The sequence below is a fragment of the Capsicum annuum genome, chromosome 11 (assembly GCF_002878395.1).
Source record: "Capsicum annuum cultivar UCD-10X-F1 chromosome 11, UCD10Xv1.1, whole genome shotgun sequence".
NCBI classification, from domain to species: Eukaryota; Viridiplantae; Streptophyta; class Magnoliopsida; order Solanales; family Solanaceae; genus Capsicum; species Capsicum annuum.
Genome location: NC_061121.1, coordinates 104,744,349 through 104,758,811, shown reverse-complemented (window position 1 = coordinate 104,758,811; position 14,463 = coordinate 104,744,349).

Sequence of the window (14,463 nt, the reverse complement as noted above, 5' to 3'; positions counted from 1 at the left end):
GACTGCCATGCTTATTGGGGATATGGATCTTGCTAGATTTATTATTCATGCTAAGCAGATAAAGGCAGAAAATTTTAAGGGAAGAGAGAGGGAAAATAAGAATGTTAGAACTGGGCAGTTTGAGTATAGCCAAACTAGGTCTGGAGGGGAAAGTTGTTCACAATTTTAGAATCATTCATTAATACCAGCACCCTCTTTATCTAGTTCTCCCATCTCGAGAGCTAGACAGGAATAGTGGGGTATGTTTTCTATGTCCAAAAATCAGAATAGTGTAAGTGGAAAGCCCAGTTATCCTCCTTTGATAAGTGTGGTAAGAATCATTCTGGTGAGTATTTGTTGGGCCAGAAAGGTTGATATGCTTGTGGTAAGTTAGGACATATAATTAAAGAGTGTTTGCATGCTAACCAAGGAACCAGGGATATTCGCCCCCAGACCTTAGCTACTGGTGCAGCATCTCACTAGGTCGCCCAGTTCATCCTTTAGATACATCATCCAGTATCGATGGCGGTCAGTGCCAAAATTAGTTTTATGCTTTACCATCCCATCAGGAGTAGAAGGATTCACCAGATTTTGTCCTGGTATGCTTTATGTCTTTTATCTTAATGTTTATGTGTTGTTAGATGATGGGTCGAGTTTCTCTTAGGTGACCCGTTAGTTGCAGTGAATTTTGAAATAGGTCCTAAAAAAATCCCTGAACTTTTCTTGGTTTTTACCCTAGTAGGTTAGTCATTTATTACCAAATAGATCTAGAGAAAGTGTCCCATCACTGTCCTTCATAAAATCATGTTAGCAGAACTAATAAAGTTGGATACGGTTAACGTTGGCCTTATTCATGGTATGAATTGGCTCAATTCTTTTTATTTATTAATAGATTGTCGCACCCGAGTGGTGAAGTTTCATTTTCCAGATGAGCCAGTCTTTAAGTGGGAAGGTAACTCAGTGTCTCCCAAGAGTTATTTCACATCCTATCTTAAAGCCATAAAGTTTATATCAAAATAATGCATCTATTATCTCATTCGAGTCAAACACACTAAGTCTTAGACCCCAATAGTTTAGTCAGTCAGTGTAGTCAATGAGTTTCCTAATTGGTAAATAGAATTTGATATTAAACTACTTCCAGATACTCAGCCCATCTCTATTCCTTCATATGTTATAGGTCCAGCTGAACTTAAAGAGTTAAAAGAACAACTCAAAGATCTTTTATATAAATGATTCTTAAGGGCTAGTGTTTCTCCATAGGGCACTCCCGTCCTATTCATGTGAAAGAAAGATGGTTCTTTGCGAATGTGCATTGACTCTCCTTAGCTGAATAAAGACACTATGAAAAACAAATATCCTCTTCCTATAATCGATGATTTATTCGATCAACTCGAAGGTGCAAGTTCCTTCTAAAAGATAAATCTTAGATCCAACAATCATCAGCTTAAAGTAAAGGGATGTGATATTCCAAAGACAACTTTTTAGAATCCGTTGTGCTCATTTTGAGTTTCTAGTTATGTCCTTCGGACTATAAAATGGCCCCGCATGCTTCATGGACTTGATGAACAAAGTTTTCAAGTAGTATCTAGACATGTTTGTCATAGTCTTTATTGATGATATTCTTGTCTACTCTCATAGTGAGGATGATCATGCAGACCATCTTAGAGTTGTATTGCAAACTCTTAGGGATCACTAGTTTCTCGCCAAATTCAAAAAATGTGAATTTTTGCTAAGATTAGTAGCTTTCCTCAATCATATTATTTCCATTGATAGTATTAGGGTTGATCCCCAGAAGACAGAAGTAGTAAGAAACTGGCCTAGAACTACTTCTCCATCAGACATTAGAAGTTTCTTTGGTTTAGCTGGCAATTACAGATATATTGGTGAGGGTTTTTCAGCTGTTGTGTTTTCTATGACTAAATTGACTCAGAAGAAGGTTAAGTTTTAGTTTTTATATTCTTGTGAGAAGAGTTTTCGATAGTTGAAGACTCGACTAACTTCAACCCCAGTTTTAGCACTACCTGATAATACAGATGGATTCATTGTGTATTCTAATGCCTCTAGAGTTGGTTTAGGTTGTGTGTTGATGCGGAGAGGTAAGTTCATATCCTATGCCTCTTGAAATCTTAAGCCGCATAAAAAGAACTACCCGACCTATGATTTGAGTTTGCTGCCGTTGTGTTTGCACTGAAAATCTAGAGAAACTATCTTTTTAGGGTGAATGTTGATGTGTTTACGGATCAAAAAAGTTGCAGTATGTGTTTATTCAGAGGGAGTTAACTCTTCATCAGAGAAGGTGGTTAGAATTGTTAAAGGACTATAATGTGAGTGTGTTGCATCATCCGGTCAAGGCTAATGTAGTGGCAGACACCCTTAATAAATTGTCAATGGGAATTGTTGCTCATGTGTAGCGTGATAATAAAGAACTAGTTTAGGATGTTTACCAGTTTGCTAGATTGGGGGTGAGGTTGGTTGACTCAGTTGAAGGGAATGTTTAGGAGAGGGATCCCAGTTTGGTCAAACTTAACGGTTCAGTTTAAGACTAAAAAGTAGAGGTTTTTGGCCAAAGGGGATATGGTGTTTTGAGGTACCAGATTCTATTATTTGTGTCAGCTATTGATGATTTAAGGTAGTAAATTTTGGTAGAAGAGCATGGTGCGCGTTACTCCATTCATCTAGGAGTCACCAAGATGTACCACAATTTTTAGGAAATCAATTGGTAGAGTGGTATAAATAAAAATATAGCAGAATTGGTAGCCAAGTGTGCAACTTGTCAACAGGTTAAGGTAGAGCACCAAAGACCTGGTAGTATATTGCAGGAATTTAGTATCCCCACTTTGAAATAGGAAGAGGTGAATATGGACTTTGGGAATGGATTACCCCATTCATCTCATCAGCATGATTTGATTTAGGTTACTATAGACAGATTGTCTAAGTCAACTTATTTCTTTCCAGTTAACACATCCTACACACTTGAAGATTATGCTATGTTGTATATCAGAGAGTTAGTCAGAATGCATAGAGTTCCTTTATCTATCATCTAATATAGGGGTACTCAGTTTACCTCTCGATTTTGGAAAGCCTTTCAAAAGGGTCTTGGTTCCCAAGTTCATCTTAGTTCAGCCTTTTATCCACAATAGATGGTCTGGTAAAAAGGTCCATTCAGACTCTAGAGGATATGCTGAGGGCATATATTTTAGATTTCAAAGGCAGTTGGGATGAGCATTTGTCGTTGATTGAGTTTACCTATAATAATACTTACCATGCTAGAATTCAGATGGCACCGTCTGAGGATCTTTATAGGCGGAGATCTAGATCACCTGTTGGTTGGTTCGTAGTGGGTGAAGCCACTTTATTTGGGCCAGATATGGTGTTTGAAGCTTTGGAGAAAGTTTAGTTGATTCGAGAGAGATTATAAGTAGCCCAGAGTCATTATAAATCTTATGCAAACTTAAGGAAAAGATATATTAAGTTTGACATTAATGACCTTTTGTATTTGACAGTTTCACCCAATAAGAGGAGAGTTTTGCCTAAAAAAGTAAGCTTAGTCCCCGCTATATAGGCCCCTACAAGATTTCGAGTCATGTTGGAAGGGTAGCGTAGTAGCTTGAGCTACCCAAAGACTTTTCCTTAGTTCATCCAGTGTTCCATGTGTCCTTGTTGAAGAAGTGCATAGACAATTCAACTGTTATAGTCCCTCTAGAATGTACAAATATTCAAACTAGTGTCTCATATAAAGAAGTTCAAGTAGAGATTCTTGATAATCAGATCCATAGACTAAGGAAAAAAGAAGTTCCCTTGGTCAAAGTTCTGTGGGGAAATTAGTCCCGCTGAGGGCACTACTTAGGAAACAAAAGCAAACATGCGTATCAAATATCTACATCTCTTCTCCATGATCTCAGATACTGCCGAAGGTAACAATCTTCTTTAATCCAGTTCTTTTAAAGTCTCAGATTCAGCTATACAGTTATCTACATGAAAATCCATGCACGCACATTTTAGCTCAGTAGATCAGTATGTTCTAGATTCAGTCATGCAGTTTGTTTCAGTTGTGCATGACAGCACATAGCCTCAGATTCCTTAAAATTTTTAGTTTAGCCAGCCACATTCAAGGATAAATGTTCCCAAGGGGGAGATAATGTAAAGCCCTGGACTTTTTCCTACCTCAATGTAGCTCCTAGAATTCCAAGGAATAGCTATAAAAATTAATATAGAATTTTCCTGTTCTAGACCCTTCAATGTGTAGAAAAAATGAATTATCTTTCTAACGATACCAAGTTTACCTAAATTCGATACTCGGTTGAGAAGTTATGGAAATGTTAGTAATAAAAAATGGCATTTCGACAAGCACTGCATCGCAGTGAAGACCAATATGGCAAATGTAAAATTCTAGTGGACCTTTGCGATTAGTCAACATAGTGCTGAAGTCCCATTTCCAAATTGTCAATTTCCAGTACCTCATCATGATGGTGGCGTGTCACGGTGATGGCCTAATTGTCATTTTAGTGGCTTACCGTGATAGATCCGCGCCGCGTTAATTTTCCAATTTGAAATAGTCAATTTCCAATGAGCCACCGCGATAGTGGTGCATCATGTTTGTAGGCCAAATTGGGAATTTTCATTCTTTTCTAGTTTTGACTAAAATTTTAAAGGGGCAATTTAGTCAATTCCCAAGCCTCCAATTTGTCAAAAATAAACAAGGAATTAAACCTATTCTAAGCATATTATGAATATTTTCATCAATTTTCTCTGAAAGAAAACCTTAGAACCTCAACACTTAACCTCCAAGAAATCAAATTTCCTCCATTCTTCTTCAAAGAAAACTCAAGATTAAGGATTCCCAATTCTAGAGCTCTAAGAATTCCTCTTCAAAAGCACAAATAGGAATCCAAAATCAAGTTTTGTCATCAATTTCACCATCTAAGGTATGTGGGGTTTATGAACAAGGATATTTTTTTCATATTTGTGCCCAAAACTAGTTTTAATTACAAATTTAAATGATTTTGTATGAAAATTCATGAGTTTCAAATTAGGGTTCATACCAATTATTGATATTTGCAAGATGATGAGATTTCAAGTGATTAGAAGTTGAATTGCAGGTCTATTTTTGTATTTTTCATACGTATTTCAGTAAATTACAGATTTTTGGGTTAAATTGTCAGTATTTACATTATCAGGCATGAACATTATGATATTTTAACATGAATTTGATGCGTCAGTAACTAAGCCCTAATTGTATATTTCTATTTCAAGTTTGATTATGCTATAAGCACCCTATGACTAGATTATTTTTAGAATTTTGATAACAATTTTATCTTTTCATCTCAGTGTAAATATGAAGACTACTTTACAGTTTGAGATTATAGTTTAACTTAGCAATTATACAGTTGCTTTTAATAATAAACAAATCTACTAGATTTTTTAAAGTTGATTTCTAATAGAATGAGCACACAAATTAGAGGGAGTGGTATTTAGCACTGAGTTGGGTATTTTCTCATGCCCCAGAACTATGAGCCAATGTAGGTTAAGTTTATCAAATTATTTCCATTTCTATATAGATTACAGATACAGATGTAATCACTTAGATTAGGTTATACTCCTTGCCAAAAGTATGACATCTCTCCCCAAAGTGAGGTTTTCCCATAAGGGAACTAGACGTTGGACTCCATGATAACTCACATAGTTTATGTCGGTTAGAAGAACCTCCCTAATAGTAAAGTTTTTTAGAATAGTATTTAGAAGAATTTCCCTACAGACTACAAAGTAGAGATTTTAGAACAGAATAATCCTAACAGAAAATTTTTTAAAAACTAAGTGCATAGGCTCACAACTTTTCTTAGATATTTCTTTATAGAAAGACATTAGCTATAGACCTCTATATTTTAGTTTTTATATTGTATCTATATTCCATTGTTATGAGATTCAGACTTAGTAGAAGAAAGACAGTGTTAGCTTAGGGCTACTCGTAGTCTTGAACACCGTGTGAAGTCTCGAGACCTATTTTTAGGGTATTACAAAATCTCTAGTCGATTAGTCACTAAAATATCATCTAGTATATCTTGTGCAACATCCCACCGAAGCCAGATAATGCACCTCCCAAAACTGTATCTTCTATTTCTATAGAACTAGCATTCAGGGATCTATAGAAGATTTCTAACAAATTAGATGCTGTAATTTTGTGATTAGGTACCATGCTTGGCATCTTTTTGAGATGAACTATGTATAATACATGGATTCTGTAAGTAGTTGTCTAAAATTGTAAATTTCATCTTTTAACTATTGCATCCATGCAGGAGAAAAGAACTAATCAAAAAATTATCTTTGCAACTCATTCTACGTAGTGATTGAACCTATTAAAAGTTCCCATAACCATAGTGATTCTTCTTTAGTCAGTTAAAATGGGAACAAACTCAACCTCAAAGCTTCCTGGTTTACCCTCGGATAGAATATAATGCATGGATCTAAATAAAATTAGCAAGATGCATGTTTACATCATCTGTCACTAATCCCGAAAATACACCATTTAAGTTTAGCAATTGGATCGTTGCACTAGTAATGTCAAATTTAATATTAGAGGATAGAGAAAGAGGAATGACGGATCCTACCATAATAAGATCAACATATACTACATCCTCATCTTAATCCTATGGTTGAATTTGCTGATATACAGGAATCATTAGAGTTCTGCCTATTTGAACTCTATCTTGAAGCTGTTGTATGCTGAGCTAACCTTTCCACTTCAGCTAACCAGGCCTCCTCTACTAATCTATCCTTTTCAGCTGCCTTTGTTAACTATTTCTCAATCTATTTATCTATAATATTTTATGGATCAGCTGGTGAGGAAAAAGGTATAATTTGAGGGTTTCAAACCCCAGCAGTAACACTATTACAAACTTGCTCTGATATCCTTCGTGGTGTTTGTAGAATTATTTCTAGCGCTGGTTCCAATGGGAGAAAGAAATTGTCTGTACTTCTAGCATTTGGAAAACACTGTTGTATACCAAATCAAAAATACAAAATAACACCGGCAAACTTCGCAAACTTTAATAAAAAACTCACACTGTCTTCCCTAGCAACGACACCAAAATTTGAACTCAAAAATAAAAAGTAACAAAACATGAATTCTTTGGTTTGTAAACAATAGAACACGAACACTAGGACTGTGTTCCCCGTAGCTTTATAACTACATAAGATTCTCGTACTCACTCTGCCTAAATCTCTTGCTTTTATGCAAAGTTTATAAACTATTTACTATCAGTCATCTTGTTAATTTATTGATATATTTAACCTTTTACCTTGTTAGACTCAGGATGTTGCCTTGTTGTCCCCTGTCATTAACCTCAGTACAACTTTCACCTGTTGAGTATCGAGTTGATTAGACGAGGGTTAATAGCATCGAATCACTATTGTAATTTCCCTTTCCTAATCTAGAACTCCTTTATGATGATGATCTTAAATAAGGCAATAACCAAACCACTATAACAGCTTTAGTTCAATAAACATAAAGAAGACTACAATACATGCAACGATAATAAAATAGATAAACCTCCTACTTCCCTTATGTAGCTAATCCGCTAGGGTTCCCACAACCCTTGTCAAGGAAATTAACCACTCATGTTCATGAAGAAAACCATGTTAATCAATAAAGAATACATGTATTTAATTGTACAATAATGAAAGAGATAAAATCTAAAAACTTCAATTGAATAAAAACCCAAAATCTCAATGATCAAAGTATGTTAAGAGTATCGAAAGTAATATAAAGGTGTGTAACCTAATATAGGAATAATCCTAAGGTATTTATAGTCCCTCAAAATAATAAATGAATCCTATTAAAAATGGAATCGGAAAAGTTTGTCAGCACTCATGACAACTCGTGAAGTTCACTTGTAAGGTCTTATTATAAGTCGTACAAATCTAGTCATAAGCACTCCAGAAACTAATCTTTAGTGATTCAAGCTTCTGTTGTAGTTACGATAAGTTACAACATGTTGTATTCAATCATTATGACTCATGGCCTTCACTCATCCTCACTTGAGCCTTAGACTTTAAGGACTTTGAACATTGGTCTCTTTACGACTTCTCCTTATGAGTTGTAATTATATCTTATGACTAATAGTTTTTTGTAACTTCAAATCAAAACTTAAGCTTTTGATTCTACGCTCTTTAAAACTGCTCCTCATGACTCATAGCCACATGTTATGATTCATATTCACTAGTCGTAGTCACTCTCTACTTAGCTTCTTTACTTGTCTTTTGCCACTGTGTTGGTTTGGAGTAAGGCTACAATTTGTACGATGAATTTATGACTCGTACGCTAGACTCTTAAGATGGTCAGTTCTTCTCTATTTTAGTGCTTCTTCTTCCATTTCTCATTCCAAGACCAATGTTAACCTGTTTCACCTATAATATACATAAAACCACATCATATCCACCAAAACAACCTTAGTCCAAGCATAAATTCCTTGTTTTAAGCATGGAATGTGCCATGTTTCCATGGCATATAAAACATCTAACCCTATGATTTTACGCATCAAAGAACATCAATCCACAATTTGTATAGCATTATTGCACTTCCATGGCCACTACTATACTACCAGAAAAGAGGGTCACTACGAAACACAAAGTATAAGCATCAATGATGGCAGGCTTGTTTTTCAATTACGACTCCTATAAGTTAGGCTACTAAGGTGACACCCGCGCAGTGAGACATTGTACAATAGGCATAAAGTACTCCATAGTAACCACCTAGATTATAGATGGAGGGTTGTTCCGATATAAGCATACCATAGCATGATTCCTTAGGACTGGGTACCATGAGAAATACAACTACATATATCATGTGTCATATAACATAAAGACGAGATTTGTATTCAGGAAATAAGGGGAAAATTTCGACTTGAAATATTGTTTCTTGAAACTAAGCATTATGTAAGACATTAATAAATGGATTATGAGAGTCATAACATGGAGATTGAACACTTGGAATAACAAATTTTTGAGAACATTTATTTCCTTCAGTTCATGGGCTGGAGCATGGACTTGATCCCCAGACCGTTTAGACCACCGCACTAGTAAACTCAGTTTCTAGTGTTTTTCCCTTGAGATCGCCAATTTCATATCCCAGCTATAAAACACTCTTTGAAGCCTAATTAAAACTTTTAACGCACACATTCCCAATTAAGTAAACCAATTATGCATTAAGGCATTTCATTGGGAAAATCATACTAAAATCTTTTGCAAGTTAAGAATCATTCTGTGCTAATTACTTAGCCATCTGGGACTCTGAGCTATCACCCAAAGGACATCAAAATAGTTAGTTATTTGGGACTCAAACTCGGTTAATAAATTTAGGACATAAACCTAGTTATGTTTCAATAGGCCTCTTATGCAATGCAACTAGTTTGAAAGATAGTTAAATATGCATGCTTTTCACATTTGAAACCAATTTCACAAAATTGGATTGAGGTTGTTATACCATTTAAATTTTCATTGTTCACAAAATTATGGGAAATCACAATCCCCTAGTTAATTAGCCATACTCAGACACCCCACAAGTTCAAAACAATTGATGAAGCATAAATAATGCATAATAATACATTGAAAATAATTTTAAAACCAACCATGTTGAAACCCTAAACCCATGTCAAAACCCACATTCAATTTCATATCAATTACATTTTAAGTATCACGCTTTGAGGAAAACAAGTTTGAGGGTAGAGTCACATGACTTAAATACCTAAGATTATGGAGAGAATTCATCCTTGGAATCTCTAGTTGACCCACTTCTTAGAAACCCCAAGTATTGTTACCTGAGATAATTTTTTTATAGAGGAGTGTGTTTACATTGATGAGTTATATAGGAAAATAAAGTCTCAATAGGGTTTATAGTTCATGGACTATGTTTATGGAAAGAGGGAAATGTTTGAAATACCCTAAGTAAAAATACTAAAAAACACCACCCAATTGCTACGGGTGATGTTATGACTCATAGTGTCACCTTACGACTCATTCGCCTCATTCATAGTCTTGATAGTGTCCCAAACTACCAATACTGGTCTGGTTATGAAAGGACCTTATGACTCATAAAAACAATCAAAGATATGAGGGTTGTTAAATAAGCAATTTACTCCAGTAAATCTAGCATTTATATGCTCAAACTAACATATTCCTTGCACCAAAATAAACATCTAAGGTTCAAACTTTTTTCCTAGCAACCATCATGCACCGCTAACAAAGTACCCTTCGTAATATTAATTCACCCTATAATGAGGTCACCCTAAATTCCTTATTTATCCATCGATAATTTATACATATCCATAAGGAAACATCTTTCCTATGTACAAGAGAACAGGAGTATCTCACGGAGAAACACTAGGGCGAATAAAACCTTTTACAAGAAGATCTTTCAACTTCTCTTTAAGCTCTTTTAGGTCAGCCAGAGCCATTCCATATGGCGGGATTGAGATAGGACCAGTTTTTAGAAGAAGATCAATTTAAAAATCAATTACACTACCCGGAGGAACACCTGGAAAATCATCAAGAAAAATTTCAGGAAATTAACTAAACACGGGAATGGATCGTAGCAAAGGACCCTCCGAGTTAGAATATTTTACCTAGACCAAATGATAAAGACACCACTTGGAAATCAATTTTTGGGCTCTAAGATACAATATGAACCTTCCCTTAGGCACTAGAGAATTCCCTTACCACCCTATAACCAACTTATTAAGAAATTTGAAAGTGAGCTTACGGGTTCGATAGTCTAAGGAAGCATAGCTCGAATGCAACAAATTCATTAACATTAACCATGTACAACTATAGCAAATCTACCAAGGTTTCCCTACCATAAATAGATACCACAAGCCTCTATGGACTCTTCTAGTTAAAATACTCACCCGCCGAGGTAGATACAAAAAAGGGATCTGAAATACATTAAACACCAAAACTAAAAAAGATAGCCACGTATAGGTCACATAACAAATAGTAGACCCTCCGACGAAGTTGACAATTAAAATTATAAGAGAAAAGTTTGAGCATATAAGTAATAACATCAGGGGATACGTCAAAATCCTTACAAGAGCGTATAGGTGGTTTCGAAAAGTGTTAGAGCCAGAAAAAGGAATAGCACCCTTTGGTGCAAAAATTGAAGAACTAGTAGCCAGAATCATATTAGTTCCTATGGAGATACGATCCCAAAGACAATGTCACTGCAAAATAATGGCTTAACATAATTTGATCCTTCCCCTCACAATAAAACCCATGATGTGACTGATCACAAAATCAGCTAGGAGGATGGAGTTGTATAAATTGGGCTCCACTGGACTAATATTTGGAACCCTATGCCCTAGGACACCACAATTTTTAATAGGAGAATCACTATATGGGTCAGGGTAAGAGGCACTAGCCGATGTGTATCAAACTGAATTTCCCCAACTCTTTTCCTTGGGAAACTATATCTCATATCTATTGCTATTATTATGACCCCCATTTGTCTCTAAATATCTAAAATTCTTGGTCTACCTCTCCCTTATCCTAGCCTGATCCCTTCTACCATAAACAATTCCAGGCTGGTGTTATGATGATACTACTATTTGGGAGAACAAATTAATTAAATGGTGGATATTAGGATTAAAAATATCTACAAGGGGTGGTGGGGTATGAAGATAATCAAATCGAGAAACCTGGGGTGCACTGGTTAGGATCTGTGGGGCTCCCTAAGAGCTCTAAGAAGTAGTGATCCTATGCTTGTCTGTACCCTACAAGTAGGACAATATCCATCCAAATTGTCCTGAAAGAAGAAAAAAGAGTTTCCTTGAGCTTCAGATCATCTGGGAGGCATGATCTAAAAGGCAAAGAAATGAGAATTAGAGGAGAGTTGAACATCCTAGACTCAACAACCCGAAGACTGATAAACAAGTAAGGGAGACATTACTAAATGCCTCATAGACTCTCCCTTATAAGTTTGGCATGCTACATATCCATAAAAGATACTCTACTTGATATGGCTTTATGCACACCCAATTTACCATGAACCTGGTACTGATACCAACTTTGTCACTACCCAAACAGAGGTATATCGGTTATATGTATCTCATATACAACAAGAAACAAAAACCACCCCCGTACCTAACCAAATAAAAAATAATGACCCCAACATCTGGTGAATTTTGAACATATTAAGAGTTAGCATAAGATAAGTTCAAAGAATTTTAAATTTATCTATAAATGATAATAGTAATCCAACCAAAGACAACCAACCAAAATCATCAGCCAAGTCTACAATAATCCATAGAGCTTTTTAAATGAAACTAGAATCAGTAAAACGTCATGATATTCCCCCAACGATAGCCAAAAGAAAATCAAAACAAAGTCTATGACATAAGGGAGATAAACATCAATAAAGCCTTCAGATGTAGAAAAGCTCACTACTTTAGTCTGACTCATGAACTATTCCAAGATCAGTTCATCACTGGGTAGAAGAAGTAAGATTATGCGCAAATTCTATCATCACATAGGGATAAAACGTATGTAGATAGTTAGTGGGTTGAGCGTTAGCATGAAACTCAATGATAAGGGAACAAAAATAATGCCATGATCAATGGTTCAAAACTAGTCCAAATCCAATATGCATATTTATATACATATATATATATATATATATATATATATATATATATATATATATATATAAATACATGAACGAGTATTAAAATGAACTTTAAAACCTTAACCTTTACTGAGCAGGTTAACCATCATATAATAGTACTCACGGGCTGTATGGGACCTAGATCTCACCCCTTGTTGGCCCACAGTACATGGTTCCTCATGAACGATAGAATAATAGCATATATATGCACAGGGGACTCGATACCCAAGCCATTTAGACACCCCACATAGGCAAATGTTAATTCCAGTGTTGGAACCTCGGGATTCCCACTTTCATAACCCAGATACACAACCCTCTTTTAAGCCTAATTAAGATATTTAACACACACATTCACTATTAAGTAAACCAATTATGCACTAAGGCATTTCGTTAGTATCTTTACACCAACATCACTTGCCAGTTTATTATCATGTCGTGTCAATAACTTAGCTATCTAGGACTCTAACCCATCTACCAAAAGAACTTCAAAACAGTCAGCCATTTGGCGCTAAAATCTGGTTAATCAATCTAGTACTCAAACACATTTATGTATCAATAAGCCTCTTATGCCATGAAACTATTTTGAAAGATAGTTTAATATGTGTACTTTTCTCATTCAAAACCAATTTCACAATATTAGGTTGAGGTTGCTACTCATTAAATTGTCACTGTTTACAAAATTGGGGGAAATCTTAATCCACTATTTTATTAGCCATACTCGTACACCCCACAAGTTCAAAACTATTAGTTAAGCATAAATAAAGCATAATAATCCATGTAAAACAATTTTAAATGAAACCATGTCGAAACCCTCAACCCATGTCAAAACTCACATTCAATTTTACATCAAAAATTATTTAAGTATGATGCTTTAAGGAAACCAAGTTCGAGGGTAGAGTCAGATGCCTGAAATACCTAAGATTATGGTGAGAATTTTCCCTTGGAAGCTCTAGTTGACCACTTCTTGGAAACCTTAAGTATTGTCACTTAAGAGAATTTTTTAGAGAGGAGAGCATTTATATTGATGAGTTATAGATGAAAATAAATCCTCAATAGGTTTTATAGGTCATGGGTTATGTTTAGGGAAAGAGTGAAATATCCAAAATACCCCACCCAGTCGCTATAGGTGACGTTATGACTCATTGGGTCGCCCTACGACTACTTCCCCCAGTCGTAGTCTTGATAGTGTCCAGAACCACAAATACTGGTCTTATTATAGAAGGACCTTACGAATCGTATCGAGTTGATATGACTCGTTACATCCTATTCATACTCAGGATAGAATGCTTTAGGCATCATACTTGTTTTCTAACAAAAAAGGCTATATGAGCCAGTTAGAGTCCTAACGACTCATGACATGGTAGTCTTAGTTAAGACCATGACTTAGACAAATCTTATTGGGCACATTATGACTGGGTCCTCTGAAACATAATGACTCTTTACAACCCATTAGGAGAGTCATTATCTGTGCAGCTAGATCAAGAATCAATAAATTTTTAAGGCCAACACCTTTAGTTTTTCAGTTTCCCTCAATTAAATCATTCTTCTACGAATGATTGGTCAAGGACTTCATAAGCATGGTTTAATACAACTAATAACCACATTTCGCATCAACATAGTCATAAAACAATGAAATAAAGGAATGACAACTTCCTTTAACAATGTTAGAAATCAAAGAAGTTGGGGAAAACAAATTCCTTATGCAATATTATCCAGAGCGGGGAACAAGAATGGATATTTTGATATGTCCTCTTCATCTTCCCAAATAGCTCATTCCTCCCACATAATACATATAATAACCCTTATATATAACCATACTCTCAACTAATATTTTA